Raw genomic sequence first — 18,784 nt, 5'->3', positions numbered from 1 at the left:
CATGTGGAGGTGGAATCTGGCCACCACGTCATGGCTGCGTCGGTAGCCTGGTATTCATACTCAGTCCCCAGCCGCCCGGCGGCCGGGTGTCCACGCTTGGTCCCCAGCCGCCAGGGGGCGGCCGGGTGTCCATACTCAGTCCCCAGCCGCCCCACGGCCAGGTGCCAACACACAGTCCCCAGCCGCGTGGGGGTGGCCGGGTGTCCATAAACGGTCCCCAGCCGCCCCTATTTCTTCCTGTGCGCCTTATACACAAGCGCGCATACCAAAACATTACCTGTGCCCTCCCCAGTGCATTTAGTGGGAAGGACAGCCTAACCACAAACACGTGGACAAGTGAATGTGGCCAGGAATGGTCCATCTCACTGACGCCTTCACACTGGGTTAATATTGTGGAAGCCGGGACACAGTTGGACACTGGGATGCAACACGTCCTCCAGACATAGAGGATTGCGGGTCCTGGCTCAATCATCAATCAGGCTTCAACACAAAGTTCAGAAGGTAGACAGCAGCAGTGGTCGGCCTCCTACACAACGAGTAAATTATTCATGATCATGAGGCCATCCACCTCCTTAGCTTTCTGTTCCTTGGAATGCAAGCGCATGTATGTAGTAGCAGCTAGACCTGAGGTGGTCAGCGTTTTGGCGCATATTCTACCTCCTTCGAGGATTGATGAATGTTTTCCTGCTACTATCCCAGTTCTATGACTCCCGTTAAAACAAAGCTTCAGGTGATGAATGATGGATGAGGTGGTGGCAAAGGAGAAAGAGCAGGAGGAACAGGGACCATTCACATCAATATCAGGCCAGCCAACCACACATGTCTTGTAGGATATGTTTCTGTACCAAAAGGAGCGGTTCAGCTACACAGTTATAAGGCATACAGTGAATGCAATGCCTACCAAAAATTTCGATGCACTCCAATGCCCCTTGGAAGTGACATGGAGGTCAGAGGGCCTTAACTAAACCGTTTTTTCCATTTATAGCAACTGGGTCTCCTGTACACTGTTGGCCTAAGCAGGGAATGGAAGGCTTTCCAAAAATTATTAGGCACTGCAATGCCCCTTGAAACAGACGTGGATTACAGCGTATTAAAAACCTTCTACCCATTATTGGGGAGTGGGTCTCCCTTAGTGTTCGCCTATGCATTGAAAAGCAAAAGCTGACAAACATTAGGAGGAAATGCAATGCCCGTTGCAAGAGTCGTGGAGGTTAGAGGTAATTAAAAACAACATGTCAATGCCCCTTGGAAGAGCTGTGGAGTTCAGAGTGGTTTAACAAGACAGTTTTAATGCACCTTGGAAGAGATGTGGAGGTCACAGTAGCTTAACAAGATGGTTTTAATGCCCCTTGGAAGAGACGTGGAGTTCAGAGTGGTTTAACAAGACAGTTTTAATGCCCCTTGGAAGAGTAGTGGAGGTTACAGTGGAATAAAAAGACAATATCAATGCCCCGTGGAAGAGACGTGGAGGTCACAGTAGCTTAACAAGATGGTTTTAATGCCCCTTGGAAGAGTGGTGGAGGTCGCAGTGGAATAAAAAGACAATATCAATGCCCCTTGGAAGAGTGGTGGAGGTTACAGTGGAATAAAAAGACAATATTAACGACCCTTGGAAGAGACGTGGAGGTCACAGTAGCTTAACAAGACGATTTTAATGCCCCTTACAAGGGCCATGCAGTACAGCATATTAAAAACATTATTCCCATTATTGGGGAGTGGGTCTCCCATAGTCTTTGTGACGCACCCCCTGGGCCATATTCTTTAGGGGGAATACCCGGAGCCGGATCAGATGGGGGTTGTAGTCTCCGAGTGGCTGTGACCCGGTCCGTGCCCAGGGTGTCAAGCTCAGTGTATGTGGCAGTCCTACAGATGTTACAAAGTTCTTTATGTCGACTACGCCACCCGTTGTATTGCGGTCACTACGGCCGCCGCTGCAGCAGGGTCCGCTGAGGCTGATGGTGTTGGTGCAGCTTTTGATAGTATAACCCCCAATGGGTGGGGTATAGCCTCAGGGGGTCAGGTGCAGAGGATGGGGGTTGTGGTGGTGCAGCATAGATGGTAATTAAAGACAGAGTCGGGTTGTGCAGTTTAGGGTATTTACTTACTGCTGATGTTCCGGTCACTCCAGCTTCAAGTGACCACCCGAGCCGTGCTGCGTCCACCAGGTCCTGGATTCAGCCAACCCCCAAGCAAGTCCGGAGCGTGACCCTGAGCCCTCCTTCCTGTCCTGTCTTCTGGCCGTCCCCACCAGGGATCCACCTAGGTCCAGCTCCCTCGGGCCTTCTGTTGGGAGACCCTTGGCCTTGGGTTCCCTGACCCTTCACGTGGTTTGCCTTCAGGGTGGATGTGGTGGGTGGCCGTGGCAGATCCTGCCCACGGCCTCCGGTCTCTGGCTAGGGTGTGCTTTAGCCCCCACCAGTTTGGGATCCGGTACCCTATTGCCAACTCTTCACCCGGTGATGGACTTTGGGTTCTCAGAGTCCTTTTCTTTCACCCCCTCTGGGTCTTTCTTCCTTTCTCCTCTCTCTCTCTCTGGGGCTGCTCTGCTCCTCTTCCTCTGGCTTCTCACAGACTGACTGTGGCAGACTGACTGACCCTGATCTTAGATGGTGCCCACCTTATATACTCCCTCTATGTGTGAGCTCAGGTGACCAGCACCCAATGAGCTCCTATCTTTACCCAGGCTGCTCCCCCTATCTGCCCCTACACTACTGGGATGTACCACCCCCCTCCCACTCCAGCCAGGAACAGACTCGGTCGTACCTGCACATTTCTAAGTGGGAGTACCGTTGGTCTGTTCCTCGGAAATGGGATGTGTGTAGTGCATGCAGCTTTCTGAGCTCAGTTTCACACTCCATCCTTACCCGGGAGTGGAATATCACACCTCTGGGTTGAGGTGCAATACCCCTGTAGCAGCCGAATCCTCAGGGTGCTACATTCCCCCCTGGTAAATCACAGCACGTCCTCGGGCTGTAAGAGATAAACATCCACAACATACATTTTTTTGCATAAACAACATAATAAAACATATAAAACAACATATATTAGCAGCATCATAAAACTTTTCATATAAATAACATTCTCGTCGCCTCTGGCTCCTCCTCCGGTCACTGTGCAACGTGTGACCGGGTAAAGTGCGACAGTCTTTGGAACTCGTGGCTTTCCTATAAAACCAGTAGGGGGCGCTTTAGGACGCGCAACTATTTACAAGGGATATGGCCGCTCTCAGTCCTCGGCCAGGTATTAGGGAGGAATGACCGCTCTCAGTCCTCGGTCAGTGGGATTTAAGGGATAAACGGGTAAACAGTTCACACTTGCTGGTCCCAACGGGGACTATATTAGCAGCAGTAACAGTTCACGGTGCCCCGACGGGCAACTATATACAGCTTCTGCTTCGCTGTACTTAACGACGACGTCCTCCTGCTCTTTCTTTATGGTTTCCTTTAGCTTCAGACCCGTCCGGGTCCTCTTGTTCTTCCTCCTCACACCGCAGCTCTTCCTCCGTCAGGCGATGCACCTGGAGGGCGTAGGGTCCTTTGGCACACTTGTGCCGGGTGAAGGTGACCTCGTCCCCGATGTAAAGGTCACGACCTCTGTGTCCCTCCGGTAGGTGGGATTCAACGTCTCTCCTGGTTACGAAGACGTCGCCTAGGGTGCGGTGGTCTCGGATGAAGCCCCACCCCTGCTGCATGTTAAACTTGATCACAGTCCCAGTGGTGCGGGGACTATGCGCTGCACGGGGGTCTCTCCTGGCCCGGCTCTTCTGCTCCGCGCTCCTTATTTGAGCTTGCTGTTCCCGGACCCGCCTCTCTCTCCGCTCCCTCTCGAAGACCTCGAGCTGTTGGCGGCAGCACTCAGCACGCTCCGCTGCAGCTGCCCGAGTCTCCTGAGTGAACCCCATGAGGTCTTCTCCGGTGGGGTCCCACTCAAACTGGGTCTCTTCTAGCGGGGGCGAGATCCTCTTTACGGGCTTTGGAGCCGGGATCAGGGGTGCACACATGGCCCCAGCCTTCCTCTGCCGTTCCAGTTCATGATATTCTTGGGGCCAGATGAAAGGCTGCCCATCCGGGCACGTGTGTTGGTTAAACAGGTCCTCTCCCAGATGCGGCACTCTTGGTCTTATGGGCGCGGTGGTGTTAGCGCCCGGGTTGCCCGGGCCTTGCGGCCAGGCCTGGGGTATCTGGAAGGTGAAGGGCACCGTAAGGACGGCGGCACCCTGGGCTACTTGGCCCTGCGACCAGGCCGGGGGCTCCGCGGAGGTAGGGGGCGCTGTTGGTATTGCGGCGCCCGGGGGTACTAGGCCTTGCGACCAGGCTGGTGGTACTTCCTGCTTGGTCACGCTCGGGGTCGAGGCGTGTGACGTCACAGGGGTCGCGGCTCCCGTTTGAAGCCTAGTCTGCGGCGGTGACGTTGCAGCGACGGGCACGGCAGGATAGACTTCGGGCTCTGCGACGGGGAGCTGGGGCAGGTACGCGGTTTCCCGGTTTGGGGTATAGACGTCCCCTTTACCTGCCTCCACTCGTTCGGCTCCCTTCTCGGCGCCGTCTCCGGCCTTCAGTCCTCCCGCGCCATCCTCAGAGGCGGTCTGTCTCCTCGTCTCGGGTGGCGTGCTCCGCTGACAGGTCTCGGTCTGCTGGGCCATCTCACGGCTCCACTCCGCCAACGTCTCTCGCTGCACCCGGGCCATCCTCCTTGCGAGGCCCTCCAGAGCGGTCTGTGCACACTCCCGGTCTCGGGGGAGCTGTGCTAGGACCTCCACTAGGCCTAGTGGGGTCGTTGTTTCCAGCAGGCTCCTGGCCAGCGGGCCGGTGCTGCTCTGCTCTCCCTCCTCTGTTTCTAGCAGGCTCCTGGCCAACGGGCCGGTGCTGCTCTGCTTTCTCGCCATCTCCGGGTAAGCTCCTCCGATACTCTTCTCCAGGCTTCTTGCCTCCGGGTGCGCTCGCTCCAGACTGCTCCAAGCGACACCCATCTTTGTTCTCTCCTTCTCAGTCCTCCCACTTCGAGGGCGGTCCCGGGGCCACTTGGTGATTGTCAGTTCCAGGGGCAGTTCTTTCACGCTGACAGACACCTCTAGCATCACAGTCTCTGTTGGTGGGGGCGGTTTCCACTTTTGGCGCCATTTTCGGTCCTGGCCCACGATGGGAGGCGGCCTCTTGCCATCCTCTGGTACGCCCATAATGGCGTCCGCTCTGACAAGGCGGGAAACCTTTGGAAATGGCGGGAATCGTCTCCCAGTGGCGGGAAACTCTGCAGATGGCGGGAAAAAGCTGTTAATGGCGGACAACCGGCGGGAATCGATCTGTGATGGAGTCCGATGGCGGGGACCCTCCGGGACTGGTGGGAGACTTCTTTTGGAGGTAAACTTGTTCTTTTCTTCAGGCACGCAGTACCCGGGTGTTGCGGGCACGTTATCCTGCCGACTACGCCAAAGTTGACGCACCCCCTGGGCCATATTCTTTAGGGGGAATACCCGGAGCCGGATCAGATGGGGGTTGTAGTCTCCGAGTGGCTGTGACCCGGTCCGTGCCCAGGGTGTCAAGCTCAGTGTATGTGGCAGTCCTACAGATGTTACAAAGTTCTTTATGTCGACTACGCCACCCGTTGTATTGCGGTCACTACGGCCGCCGCTGCAGCAGGGTCCGCTGAGGCTGATGGTGTTGGTGCAGCTTTTGATAGTATAACCCCCAACGGGTGGGGTATAGCCTCAGGGGGTCAGGTGCAGAGGATGGGGGTTGTGGTGGTGCAGCATAGATGGTAATTAAAGACAGAGTCGGGTTGTGCAGTTTAGGGTATTTACTTACTGCTGATGTTCCGGTCACTCCAGCTTCAAGTGACCACCCGAGCCGTGCTGCGTCCACCAGGTCCTGGATTCAGCCAACCCCCAAGCAAGTCCGGAGCGTGACCCTGAGCCCTCCTTCCTGTCCTGTCTTCTGGCCGTCCCCACCAGGGATCCACCTAGGTCCAGCTCCCTCGGGCCTTCTGTTGGGAGACCCTTGGCCTTGGGTTCCCTGACCCTTCACGTGGTTTGCCTTCAGGGTGGATGTGGTGGGTGGCCGTGGCAGATCCTGCCCACGGCCTCCGGTCTCTGGCTAGGGTGTGCTTTAGCCCCCACCAGTTTGGGATCCGGTACCCTATTGCCAACTCTTCACCCGGTGATGGACTTTGGGTTCTCAGAGTCCTTTTCTTTCACCCCCTCTGGGTCTTTCTTCCTTTCTCCTCTCTCTCTCTCTGGGGCTGCTCTGCTCCTCTTCCTCTGGCTTCTCACAGACTGACTGTGGCAGACTGACTGACCCTGATCTTAGATGGTGCCCACCTTATATACTCCCTCTATGTGTGAGCTCAGGTGACCAGCACCCAATGAGCTCCTATCTTTACCCAGGCTGCTCCCCCTATCTGCCCCTACACTACTGGGATGTACCACCCCCCTCCCACTCCAGCCAGGAACAGACTCGGTCGTACCTGCACATTTCTAAGTGGGAGTACCGTTGGTCTGTTCCTCGGAAATGGGATGTGTGTAGTGCATGCAGCTTTCTGAGCTCAGTTTCACACTCCATCCTTACCCGGGAGTGGAATATCACACCTCTGGGTTGAGGTGCAATACCCCTGTAGCAGCCGAATCCTCAGGGTGCTACATTTGCCTATGCCTTCCAAGCAAAAGCTGCCAAAAATTAGGAAGGGGGAACTTGCAATGTCCCTTACAAGAGCCATGCAGTACAGCATATTAAAAACATTATTCCCATTATTGGGGAGTGGGTGTCCCATAGTCTTTGCCTATGCCTTCCAAGCAAAAGCTGCCAAAAATTAGGACAGAGGAACTTGCAATGCTGGCAACATGGACCACGGTCACCCTGGTGTTATAGTGGTCGTGGAGGCTGAGGATAAGGAGAAGAGCAAAAAACAGCCGAAATGAGGAAGCGTATACCCATGTGTGGGTGTGAAGCGATGCATGGGAATACACCTCCCGAAATAACACAGTGGATTTGACTTTGTTACTCTGCTGTCATTTGGTGGTGATTAGAAGTCTGGCCCAATCCAGCCCTTGTTCATTTTGATAAGGGTCAGCTTGTCAGCATTGTCAGTTGACAGGCGAGTGCGCTTATCAGTTATAATTCCCCCAGCGGCACTAAAAACACGCTCCGATAACACGCTAGCGGCAGGGTAGGCCAGGACCTCCAAGGCATACAGAGTGAGTTCATTCCAAGTGTCCAGCTTGGATACCCAACAATTAAAAGGCACAGAGGAATCACGGAGGATGCTGGTACTCCCTCACCATCTTTTGAAACTTTCCACTCCTTGTGAGAGTACCCTGCACCTCAGGGCCTGTAAGCTGGGCAGGTCTCAGAAAACTGTCCTAGAACATTGACAGTGTTCCCCTGCCTCTGCTGGATTGGAGTTGCGTCTCTCTCGCCTGTATGCCTTAGTTGGGCAGCGAACTGTGACCTCTGCCGCTACCGTGTTCAGATGGGAATTTTTTTAATAGTTCTGCAGCAAGGGCCTTCTGGAACTGCCCCATTTTTGTAGACCTCTCCAACTCAGGAATAAGAGAGTGAAAATTCTCCTTGTAGAGGGGGTCTAAAAGTGTCATCAACCAGTAATGACTGTCACCCAACATTTTGACAATGCGAGGGTCACGGTTAAGGCAGCGTAACATAAAGTCAGCCATGGGTGCCAGACTGGTAACGGGCAAGACTTCCGTGTCCTCACCAAGATGACGACTGATAGTGTTGAGCGATCACTAAAATGCTCGGGTGCTCGAAGCTCGAGCCGTGCTTACCGTGATACTCGGGTGCTCGACCCGAGCAACGAGCCCAATGTTAGTCTATGAGAGACCCGAGCATTTTTGCGGCAGCACCCCCGGCAGTCTGTAGAAAGCCTAAAAAGTGCCCAAAACGATAGTGACAGTGCTCAAAAGACATGGGGGCAGCATGGGGATCGCCCCTGGAAGCATTTCTGACCCCCAGGTCACTGCTGTCAACAACGTGGTCAGAGGTATTAAGCCACTTTTGCGGGCTCACAATAAAACGTTCAAAAACTAAACTGAAACGGTTTTCCTGTGAAATATGTTAAGGAATTTCCTTTCCAGGGTAAAAACTTGTGTATAAGGCAAAATAAATAACCAAAAACAAAAATACTCCTCCACACCTTGGGCTATGTTCACAAGTAGCATTTTTCATGCGTTTTTGCACTTTTGTATTGCTTTCAACCGTGACAAATGCGTTCACCGGGAAATGTCATTTTAACATTTTACAACCTTATCTGGCCATGTGCTGTGTGACACATGCATACAGTGCTGAAAAGACAAGGGATCAGCATGGGGAAGACCCCTGGAAGCATCTCTGACCCCCAGGTCACTGTCTAAAAATGTGCCCATCAGAAGTGATCCTTGCCGCATCAGAAGATGCAGACTTGCAACTATCCCCGTGCAAGTCCTTGTCCCAGGGCAGTGTTCAATTGTACCTCCCCCATTCCTTGCAATGCAAGCGAAAATATGCAGCCAACCACCCACCCACCCGCAGGCTGCAATACCATACTGCTAGCTTTCACTTGAAATGGGGCCTTTTAGTTTGGAGGAGGCTGAAGCTGGCCACTACCTCATGGCCGCTTCGGCAGCGAGGTATCCATACTCTGTCCCCCGCCGCCCGGCGGCCGGGTGTCCACGCTCGGTCCCCAGCCGCCAGGTGGCGGCCAGGTGTCCATACTCGGTCCCCAGCCGCCCTGATTTCTCCTGTCACCTTCCCCCACACTTTTCTTAGCCTGGCCTGCTTTAGGGCAGCATTGGACGAGTCCACCAGAGAACCAGACTCCTCCGGTGGGCCCTGGCTTCTCCATCAGGGGAGTTGAGAGTGCCTAGGTGAGGAGCATCATGATGATGATAGAACTTAGCATCTGCTTTGTTTTCTTGGAATGCAAGCGCATGTATGTAGTAGCGGCTAGGCCTGAGGTGGTCCGCGTTTTGGCGCATATCCTACCTCCTCCGAGGATTGCTGGATGTTTTCCTGCTACTATCCCAGTTCTATGACTCCCGTTAAAACAAAGCTTCAGGTGATAAATGATGGATGAGGTGGTGGCAAAGGAGAAAGAGCAGGAGGAACAGGGACCGTTCACATAAATATCAGGCCAGTCAACCAGATATGTCTTGTAGGATATGTTTCTGTAACAAAAGGAGCGGTTCGGCTACACAGTTATAGGGCATACAGTGAGTGCAATGCCTACCAAAAATTTCGAGCCACTCCAATGCCCCTTGGAAATGACTATAAAAAACACCAATCATGGATGGGTAGTATAGATCACACAGTGTGTGTAGATATAGGTATGATGTATACCTCCTGTTAGTTACTACCCTATATGGACTAAATGCGACTCCATCGCCAAAATATAGAACAACTACCAAAGAAAAAAGCGAAGACCGAATCAACAATTCTATAGCAAAAAATAGTCAATGTTTATTATGATACAAAGATCAGACATACACAGAGATCAGTACAACAATATAAAAAGGACAATAAAATCAAATCAACAACAGCCCTCTCCACATGTGACCCCATCAAAGGACCCATAATGTAAGTAATCCAAAGCAAACACAGATCCTATATATTTACTTTTATTATATCATATCTGATGTGTAGATTACAAGTGTAGCATTGAAGTGGATACTATATATGCTGATTACCCTCACTGATGTATAGTGGATACATGTGGAAATCATCCACCATATCACCCTCCTATTAACTACTGCTATTGTCACGTGCGGTGCACTAGATGAATACAGGGAGCATGGATGTCCCCATTGTATGCTTACCGCAACTCTCCAGTATCCACATGTAATCCACAGGGGGCAATAACACTGTTAGGGGTCCATAACAGGGAGGCACATGTCGAGAGAGGCGCCTTCATCTAGTGCACCGCACGTGACAATAGCAGTAGTTAATAGGAGGGTGATATGGTGGATGATTTCCACATGTATCCACTATACATCAGTGAGGGTAATCAGCATATAAAGTATCCACTTCAATGCTACACTTGTAATCTACACATCAGATATGATATAATAAAAGTAAATATATAGGATCTGTGTTTGCTTTGGATTACTTACATTATGGGTCCTTTGATGGGGTCACATGTGGAGAGGGCTGTTGTTGATTTGATTTTATTGTCCTTTTTATATTGTTGTACTGATCTCTGTGTATGTCTGATCTTTGTATCATAATAAACATTGACTATTTTTTGCTATAGAATTGTTGATTCGGTCTTCGCTTTTTTCTTTGGTAGTTGTTGGAAATGACATGGAGGTCAGAGGGCGATAACTAAACCTTTTTTTCGATTTATAGCAACTGGGTCTCCCGTGCACTGTTGGCCTAAGCAGTGAATGGAAGGCTTTCCAAAAATTATGAGTAACTGCAATGCCCCTTACAAGAGCCATGTGTGGCACCCCAGGGGTCTGGTCACCACAGTAATAGAGATATTACGTTGGAGAGCAAGTGGGAGGTTTCCTGGTCAGGATCCCTTAAACATGCAACATCCTCCTGCCCCTGTCCTGGGAGGGGAGAATTCTGCCCTTATAAACTGGATCTGGGGCAGGGTTGAGTGAGTCAGAGAACAGTCAGAGTCAACGTGAGAGCAAGGGAAAGTAACAGCAAGGAGCTCTGTAGGTGCTAGGAGCTAAAGACCAGGGGCTGGAAGCTGAGCAGAGCTCGCCCTGGCAGAAGACAATAGGAACCGGACACATGAGTCCGAAGCTGTGAGGATATATCCAGCAGCAGAAACCAGCCGGCAGGGGATTTCAGGTCCTCTGGCCATAGAAGCCCGGAGGCTCAGTCACAAGCAAGGGACCAGCACCGCCGTCGAGGAGTGGAGGCTAACAGAAGGCCCCAAGTCACCAGCCATACGGGTGAGCACTACACGGTACACTCAGGGACGTGGGCTACTTCTACCCGCTTACAGCAAGGTAGCCAGGAAGAGTGCAGACAGACGGGGAGACCTACAACTCCACCTGGCCAGGGGAACTCCTGCTTGCTCACAGACTGACCAGGCCTCTTATGCTAGCCAGTACTCCCGGGAGGGTCTACATTATAATCATCAGTAAAGACCCTGAACTGCACTGCAAAGACTGAGTCGTTCCTGCTGCTCTCGTGCACCATCACCCCCATCATCCACACTCACTGCCCTGAGGCTATACTCCTCCCGAGGGGAGTTATCCCATTCTATGCTGCGCACACAACACCAGCCTCAGCGGTCTGCCTCGCAGAGGTGGTACTCCCTGACCGCAATCCACGGGTGGCGCAGTCGGACAATTAACCTCAAAACCTAAGAAAGACTGCCACTGGTTTGACCAGCCTGAGCCACGGGACCGGGTCACCGCCACGGAGACTACAGACCCCAGAGACCCGGCACCGGGTATCCCACACACGTGTACACATGGCCCAGGGGGCGCGTCACATGCAGTACAGCATATTACAAATATAAGTCCCATTATTGGGGAGTGGGTGTACCATAGTATTTGCTTATGCCTTGCAAGCAAAAGCTGCCAAAAATCAGGACGGAGCAACTTGCAATGCCCCTTACAAGAGCCATGCAGTACAGCATATTACAAACATAAGCCCCATTATTGGGGAGTGGGTCTCCCATAGTATTTGCTTATGCTTTCCCAGCAAAAGCTGCCAAAAATTAGGACGGAGCAACTTGCAATGCCCCTTACGAGAGCCATGCAGTACAGCATATTACAAACATAAGTCCCATTATTGGGGAGTGGGTGTCCCATGGTATTTGCTTATGCTTTCCCAGCAAAAGCTGCCAAAAATTAGGACGGAGGAACTTGCAATGCTGGCACCCTGGTGGTATAGTGGTGGTGGAGGCTGAGGATAAGGAGAAGAAGATTAAACAGCCGAAACGAGGAAGCGTATACCCATGTGTGGGTGTGAAGCGGTGCATGTGAATACACCTCCCGAAATAACACAGTGGATTTGACTTTATGTTACTCTGCTGTCATTTGGTGGTGATGAGAAGTCTGGCCCAATCCAGCCCTTGTTCCTTTTGATAAGGGTCAGCTTGTCAGCATTGTCAGTTGACAGGCGAGTGCGCTTATCAGTGATAATTCCCCCAGCGGCACTAAAAACACGCTCCGATAACACGCTAGCGGCAGGGCAGGCCAGGACCTCCAAGGCGTACAGAGCGAGTTCATTCCAAGTGTCCAGCTTGGATACCCAATAATTAAAAGGCACAGAGGAATCACGGAGCACGCTGGTACGATCGGCAAGGTACTCCCTCACCATCTTTTGAAACTTTCCACTCCTTGTGAGAGTACCCCACGCCTCAGGGCCTGTAAGCTGGGCGGGTGTCAGAAAACTGTCCCAGAACGTTGACAGTGTTCCCCTGCCTCTGCTGGATTGGAGTTGCATCTCTCTCACTTGTACGCCTTGGTTGGGCAACGAACTGTGACCTCTGCCGCTAGCGTGTTCAGATGGGAATTTTTTTTAAGAGTTCTGCAGCAAGGGCCTTCTGGTATTGCCCCATTTTTGTAGACTTCTCCACCTCAGGAATAAGAGAGTGAAAGTTCTCCTTGTAGCGGGGGTCTACAAGTGTCACCAACCAGTAATGACTGTCACCCAACATTTTGACAACGCGAGGGTCACGGTTAAGGCAGCGTAACATAAAGTCAGCCATGCGTGCCAGACTGGTAACGGGCAAGATTTCCGTGTCCTCACCAAGATGACGACTGACCATGCTCTCCTCCTCCTCCTCTTCCTCCTCCCCCCTGTCCTCAGGCCACCCACGTTGAACCGACGGTATGACACTTGTACAGGTACTACCGTCTACAACGCATGATAGCAGCTCCTCTTCTTCCTCCTCCTCCTCCTCCTCCTCCTCCTCTCCCTCATTGTCCCCCAATGCACGTTGGGATGAGATGAGGCTGGGCTGTGTGTACTCGCCCGCTACGGCTTCTTGATCCATCTCATCATACTCTGGCTGCAATGCCTCCTCTTTAATTCTCTGCAGAGAGCATTGCAAAAGACAGACAAGTGGGATGCTGACACTAATGATGGCGTCATCGCCACTCACCATCTTGGTGGCCTCCTCAAAGTTTGTCAGGATGGTACATATGTCAGACATCCAGGTCCACTCCTGAGGTCTTATGTGTGGAGTCTGACCTGAATATCGACGGCCTTGTTGCAGCTGGAACTCCACAACTGCTCTCTTCTGCTCACAAATCCTTTGCAACATGTGGAGGGTAGAGTTCCAACGTGTGGGGACATCACACACCAGTCGGTGTGCCGGAAGCTGCAAACGCTGCTGCAACACAGCAAAGGCGGCGGAAGCTGTAGCCGACTTGCGAAAATGAGCTGACAGGCGGCGTACTTTCACGAGCAGATCTGGCAACTCGGGGTACGATTTAAGAAACCGCTGAACCACGAGGTTAAGCACATGAGCCAGGCATGGTACGTGTGTGATCTCACCTCGCCTCAGAGCCGCCACCAGGTTACGGCCATTGTCACACACGACCATGCCGGGATGTAGGTTCAGCGGTCTCAGCCACTGATCTGCCTGCTCTTTCACAGCTGTCCACAACTCACAAGCAGTGTGAGGTTTATCACCTAAGCTTATGAGTTTCAGCACAGCCTGTTGCCGCTTGGCGGAGGCAGTACTGCAATGCTTCCAGCTTGTAACTGATGTGTTGATATCTGAGATGGAGGCTGAACATGAGGAGGAGGAGGATGCGCAGGAGCTGTACACTGTGGGGGCAACTCTGACTGACATAGGGCCCGCAATCCTCGGTGTGGGGAGGATGTGTTCCGTCCCAAGGTCCGACTGGGTCCCGGCTTCCACTATGTTTACCCAGTGTGCCGTAAGAGAGATGTACCGTCCCTGCCCACAAGCACTTGTCCACGTGTCCGTTGTCAGGTGGACTCTACCAGTAACTGCGTTGTTGAGGGCACGGCAGATGCTTTGGGACACGTGCTTGTGTAGTGCGGGGATGGCACACCAGGCAAAATAGTGTCGGCTGGGGACCGAGTACCGAGGGACGGCCACCGCCATAAGATAGCGGAAGGATTCCGTCTCCACCAGCCTAAAAGGCAGCATTTCCAATGCAAGCAGTCGTGAAATGTGCGAATTTAGGACTGTGGCCTGTGGGGCGTTAGCTGCGAATTTCCGCTTTCGTTCAAAGGTCTGGGATATGGACAATTGAACGCTGCGGTGGGACGTGAACGTGGACGTTGATGCTGTTTCTTGAGTAACTGCCATAACAAGTGAAGACTGAGAGGAGGGGGCATCTTTACATGCAGTATGGACAGGGGATTGCCTTGCACACACAACAGGGGGTTCTATTGCATGCACAACAGTGGAAGAAGCAGTGGTGACACCCGCTGACACTGGTCGTGGACCCTGGGTTTCGCCCCACAAAGTCGGGTGCTTTGCTGCCATGTGCCTGATCATGCTGGTGGTGGTCAGGCTGGTAGTTTTGTCACCCCTGCTGATGCTGGCATGGCAGGTGGAACATATGGCCTTTTTGGGGTTATCAGCAGAGTCTTTAAAAAAATTCCAGACTCTGGAAGACCTACTGCTTGTACTGGCAACGTCCCTCGTGTTGGTGCTACGGGGAACGGTTGCCTGCCTTCTGTCTGCGGCCACCACACTGCTTCTTCCTGCCTGTTGGGGTACTCTGCCTCCCTCCCCCTGTGTGCTGCTGGCCTCACTCTGCATGTCCTCCTTCCACGTTGGGTCAGTTACTAGATCATCCACCACCTCCTCTTCCACTTGCGCACCACGATCCTCCTCCTCACTTCCTGGCAATTGTGCTTCGTCATCGTCCACCTCTTGTGACAGATTTACAACGTCGACTTCCTGTGGCCGTGGCTGTTCAAATATTTGGGCATCGCAACTTGGGATCTCCTCTTCCACCACTTCAAGCGTATCAGGCGAGGGGCCCAAATATGGAAATGGACCACTGAACAGCTCTTCAGAGTGTCCAAGTGTGGGATCACTTGCTGTCTGACGACTCTCGGCATGGTGGGAGGAAGGAGCATCAGGGTGAGGAGGAGTATGCGGTCGAGACTCACGGCTACTAAGAGTTGACCGTGTGGAAGACAGACCGGAGGTGGTGGTGCCCAGGTAACTGGAAGTATTGTCTGCAATCCAATTAATAACCTGTTCACACTGATCAATTCTCAATACTGGTGTTGTTCTGTGCTTCCCTAGTAATTCGGTCAAGAAGTGGGAGCGAGAAGATGTGGCTGTTGGTTGTGGCACATTTTCACCTTGGCCACGGCCCCGTCCTCTGCACGAACCATCACCAGAACGTCCACTTCCACGGCCCTTGCCACGCGCCTTGCCCATTGTAAATGAAGTAAAATAGCTTACACTTGCACTATCAATGGAAAAAGGGTAATAAAGAGTAGATTAGAACCGAGGAAGAGGAAAACCACAGTTATTGTTTACTGGGGTATACCACACTTTTTTAAATAGAGATATTTGCGGCTGAACAGTGAGCGACACACTCAAACTGCTTTTTTTTTAGATACCAAATGCCCAAACTGGATAGTACAGCGATTTGACCCGTGGAACTGCGAAACCACACTGGGATGTCGGGCCTACACAAGACTATTTTCAACAGATATATTTTTGTGTCACAACAGTCAGGAGACACTACTGTTTTTCTTTACGGAAAAAACTACCAAAAGCTGAATAATAGAGATTTTTTACCGTGGGATGGCAAAACCACAGTTATTGTTTACTGGGGTATACCACACTTTTTTAAATAGAGATATTTGCGGCTGAACAGTGAGCGACACACTCAAACTGCTTTTTTTTTAGATACCAAAGGCCCAAAACTGGATAGTACAGCGATTTGACCCGTGGAACTGCGAAACCACACTGGGATGTCGGGCCTACACAAGACTATTTTCAACAGATATAATTTTGTGTCACAACAGTCAGGAGACACTACTGTTTTTCTTTACGGAAAAAACTACCAAAAGCTGAATAATAGAGATTTTTTACCGTGGGATGGCAAAACCACAGTTATTGTTTACTGGGGTATACCACACTTTTTGAAATAGAGATATTTGCGGCTGAACAGTGAGCGACACACTCAAACTGTTTTTTTTTTTAGATACAAATGGCCCAAAATGGATAATACAGAGGTTTGAACCGTGGAAGTGCAAAACAACACTTCTGTTTCTCTAGCCTACACCAGACTATTTTCACCAGTTATATTTGTGTCTGAAAAATGAGAGACACGCTTTTTTTTTGGGGGGGGGGGGAGCGGGGACATAACAAAAGGTTAATAAGACGGGTATTTGTACAGTGTGAAGGAGGAAAAAAAAAGGAGGATTTAGATGGAAAAAAAAGGATTCTCCTATACAGCCTGCCTGCCTGGTATCTGGGATGGATATTAGTCCTGAAAAGGACTGTTTGTTTGTTCTGGCGGCCTTTACAGACCCTACACTAACTATTTCGCAGTTTATATCTCTCCCTAAATCAGCAGCGCTGTCCCTACACTGTCTAATCCGGAGCGACTGTGTCCAAGATGGCGGCGCCCGGTTTTAAATACTCGAGGTGACGCTGTGCGGCCAGCCAATCACTGTAATGCCCACAACCAACATGGCTGCAGCATTACAGTGACTGGCTGGCAATCCCTGAATGTTCATTGGCTCTGTAAAGAGCGCCAAACATGCAGGGCGGAGACCCGAGCTCCCGCCCGAGTAACCCGGAAATGCTCGGTGCTCGCCGTACATCCCGAGTAGCGTGATGCTCGGGCGAGTACCGAGCAGTGTCGAGCATGTTCGCTCAACACTAGTCACCACGCAAGTGACGCATGCGTAAGTCATGTGACACAACTCGTGTCACATGACTTATGCACCTGTCACTTTCGTGGTGACGTATGCAGTCATGTGACCCGGAAGAAGGAGGATGCGGCCAACCGACGAGACCTGGGAAGCCTCTGGTAGCCTCCTGTAAGTAGTGATCTTTAAGTGGCGGAGAAGGGGGGTCCGGCCAGGGGGCGGGATGACCCTAGTGGGCGGGGAGTTCCTACTGCATTTAGGATCCCAGCGGTAGTCCCCACTTGGTAGAAGTCATCTTCTTTTTTTATAATAATCGCAATGATCGACTTAGGGTCCATTTTTGAACGGTCGACGTCTGGAATTCTGATTCTGATGTTCTGTCCAATGTTAGGTTCGGGTAATTTTTGAATGGAACATTTCAACATTTTCTTGGCCTGTGTTTCAAGTCCTTCTCTTGCAGCTTTTCGAACTCTTCTGAGACGCACCAATTCTTCTATTGATTGTATGCGAAATCAAAACGTCAGGTTGCTGATCATCATGAAGTTCTCCATCTTTCTTAGAAGGCTTTGACTCGACACTTTTTTCTTTTAGGTCTTCATTATTCTTCGATGGCAAAATTGGTGGAGTTTCATATGCTGTTAAGGTGTGCGGACAGTTGGATAAGTCCAAAGCTTCTCCTTCCGTTGTGAACAGCTGATGACAGTTGGATTCATCCGAAGGTTCTGCTGCTGTCGGTGCTGACGTGTGATGAAAGTTAGATTCATCTGACCCTTCGGCTTCTGTTGGTGATGTCGGATCACTAGGTTCCTCTTGCAAACCAACAAACATTTTTTTCAAGATCTTCCTCTGAAGACAGATTTCTGATCCCATCACTAGGAATTTTGGAGGTAGCTAGACCCATCTGCATTGGTACTCCGAACATAGCTTCATAGGGCAAGCATTTTATTCCCTCATGGTATGCTCTATTTTTCATTGCTTGTACAAAGCGAAGGCCCTCAGACCACTTGGGTGTCTTATTTGTTTCCATCCACGTTGACAACATGTTTTCAATGTCTTGATTTGCTCTTTCCACGGAGCCTTGGGACTGGCTGTGTCTTGGTTTACCATGCACTATTTTCATATCAGGCCACATCGCGCACAAAATCTGTATGACCTTGTTACAAAATTCCCTCCCATTATCAGAATGCAGAATACACGGGGCACCAAAAGTGGAAAAAATGTCAAGGAGGTGGTACGCAACCTCTTCTTCTCTTTTAGTGCATAAAGCACGTAGAAGAACAAATTTAGTGACGTGGTCTTGATAGACGAATATGAACTTGAAATCATTATCACAATTGGATTGCATGTCAATGAGATCGACTTGAGCATGAGAATTCATTTCACTGTGTAGGATGGGTTTCACAACAAGGCCTTTTTTGGTAATCTTCTGTTTTTTCTGGCATGGCTGGCAGAGTCGCAGATAAATAACTATTGACTCCGTTGTGACATTTTTGAACTTACGGTTCACCTCCTTTAGGATCCTGGTCCGCCCTCCGTGGCCGGTACTGATGTGCGCATTATGAATGACACTAAAGAGTTCTGCACACCGAACGTAATGCAACACGTTGTCTTTTTCACACGAGATTGGTGCAATTAACTTTTCATCACTTCCGACGGTCATTATGTCGTACCTCTTCAAACGCCTGTAGTGAATACTCTGTTTAGGTACCGCCACCTTAGCCTCCTTCACTTCTTTCAATATATTCTCGTATTTATCGTCCGTGAGATAAAAATTATTATCTCGTTTTTTCTCCACCACTTCATTCAAGAGCTCCGAAAAACGATCTTTCATTTCCTCACTCATGATCTGACAATCAGCTAGTGCCTGTGCAGCTTTGACAGGCAGTCGGCTATGCAGCTTTGAGCAGTATGTGCAGCTTGCAAAACACTCAGGCAGTCGTCCAGCATGAGGACACAAACAGCAAGTACGCACATTTACCCACACTGCTTGGCAAGAATCCTATGTT

The sequence above is a fragment of the Phyllobates terribilis genome, unplaced genomic scaffold (assembly GCF_046119375.1).
Source record: "Phyllobates terribilis strain yellow unplaced genomic scaffold, ASM4611937v1 Scaffold_11__3_contigs__length_659146591, whole genome shotgun sequence".
Taxonomy (NCBI): Eukaryota; Metazoa; Chordata; class Amphibia; order Anura; family Dendrobatidae; genus Phyllobates; species Phyllobates terribilis.
Note: the sequence above shows the minus strand (reverse complement) of the source record.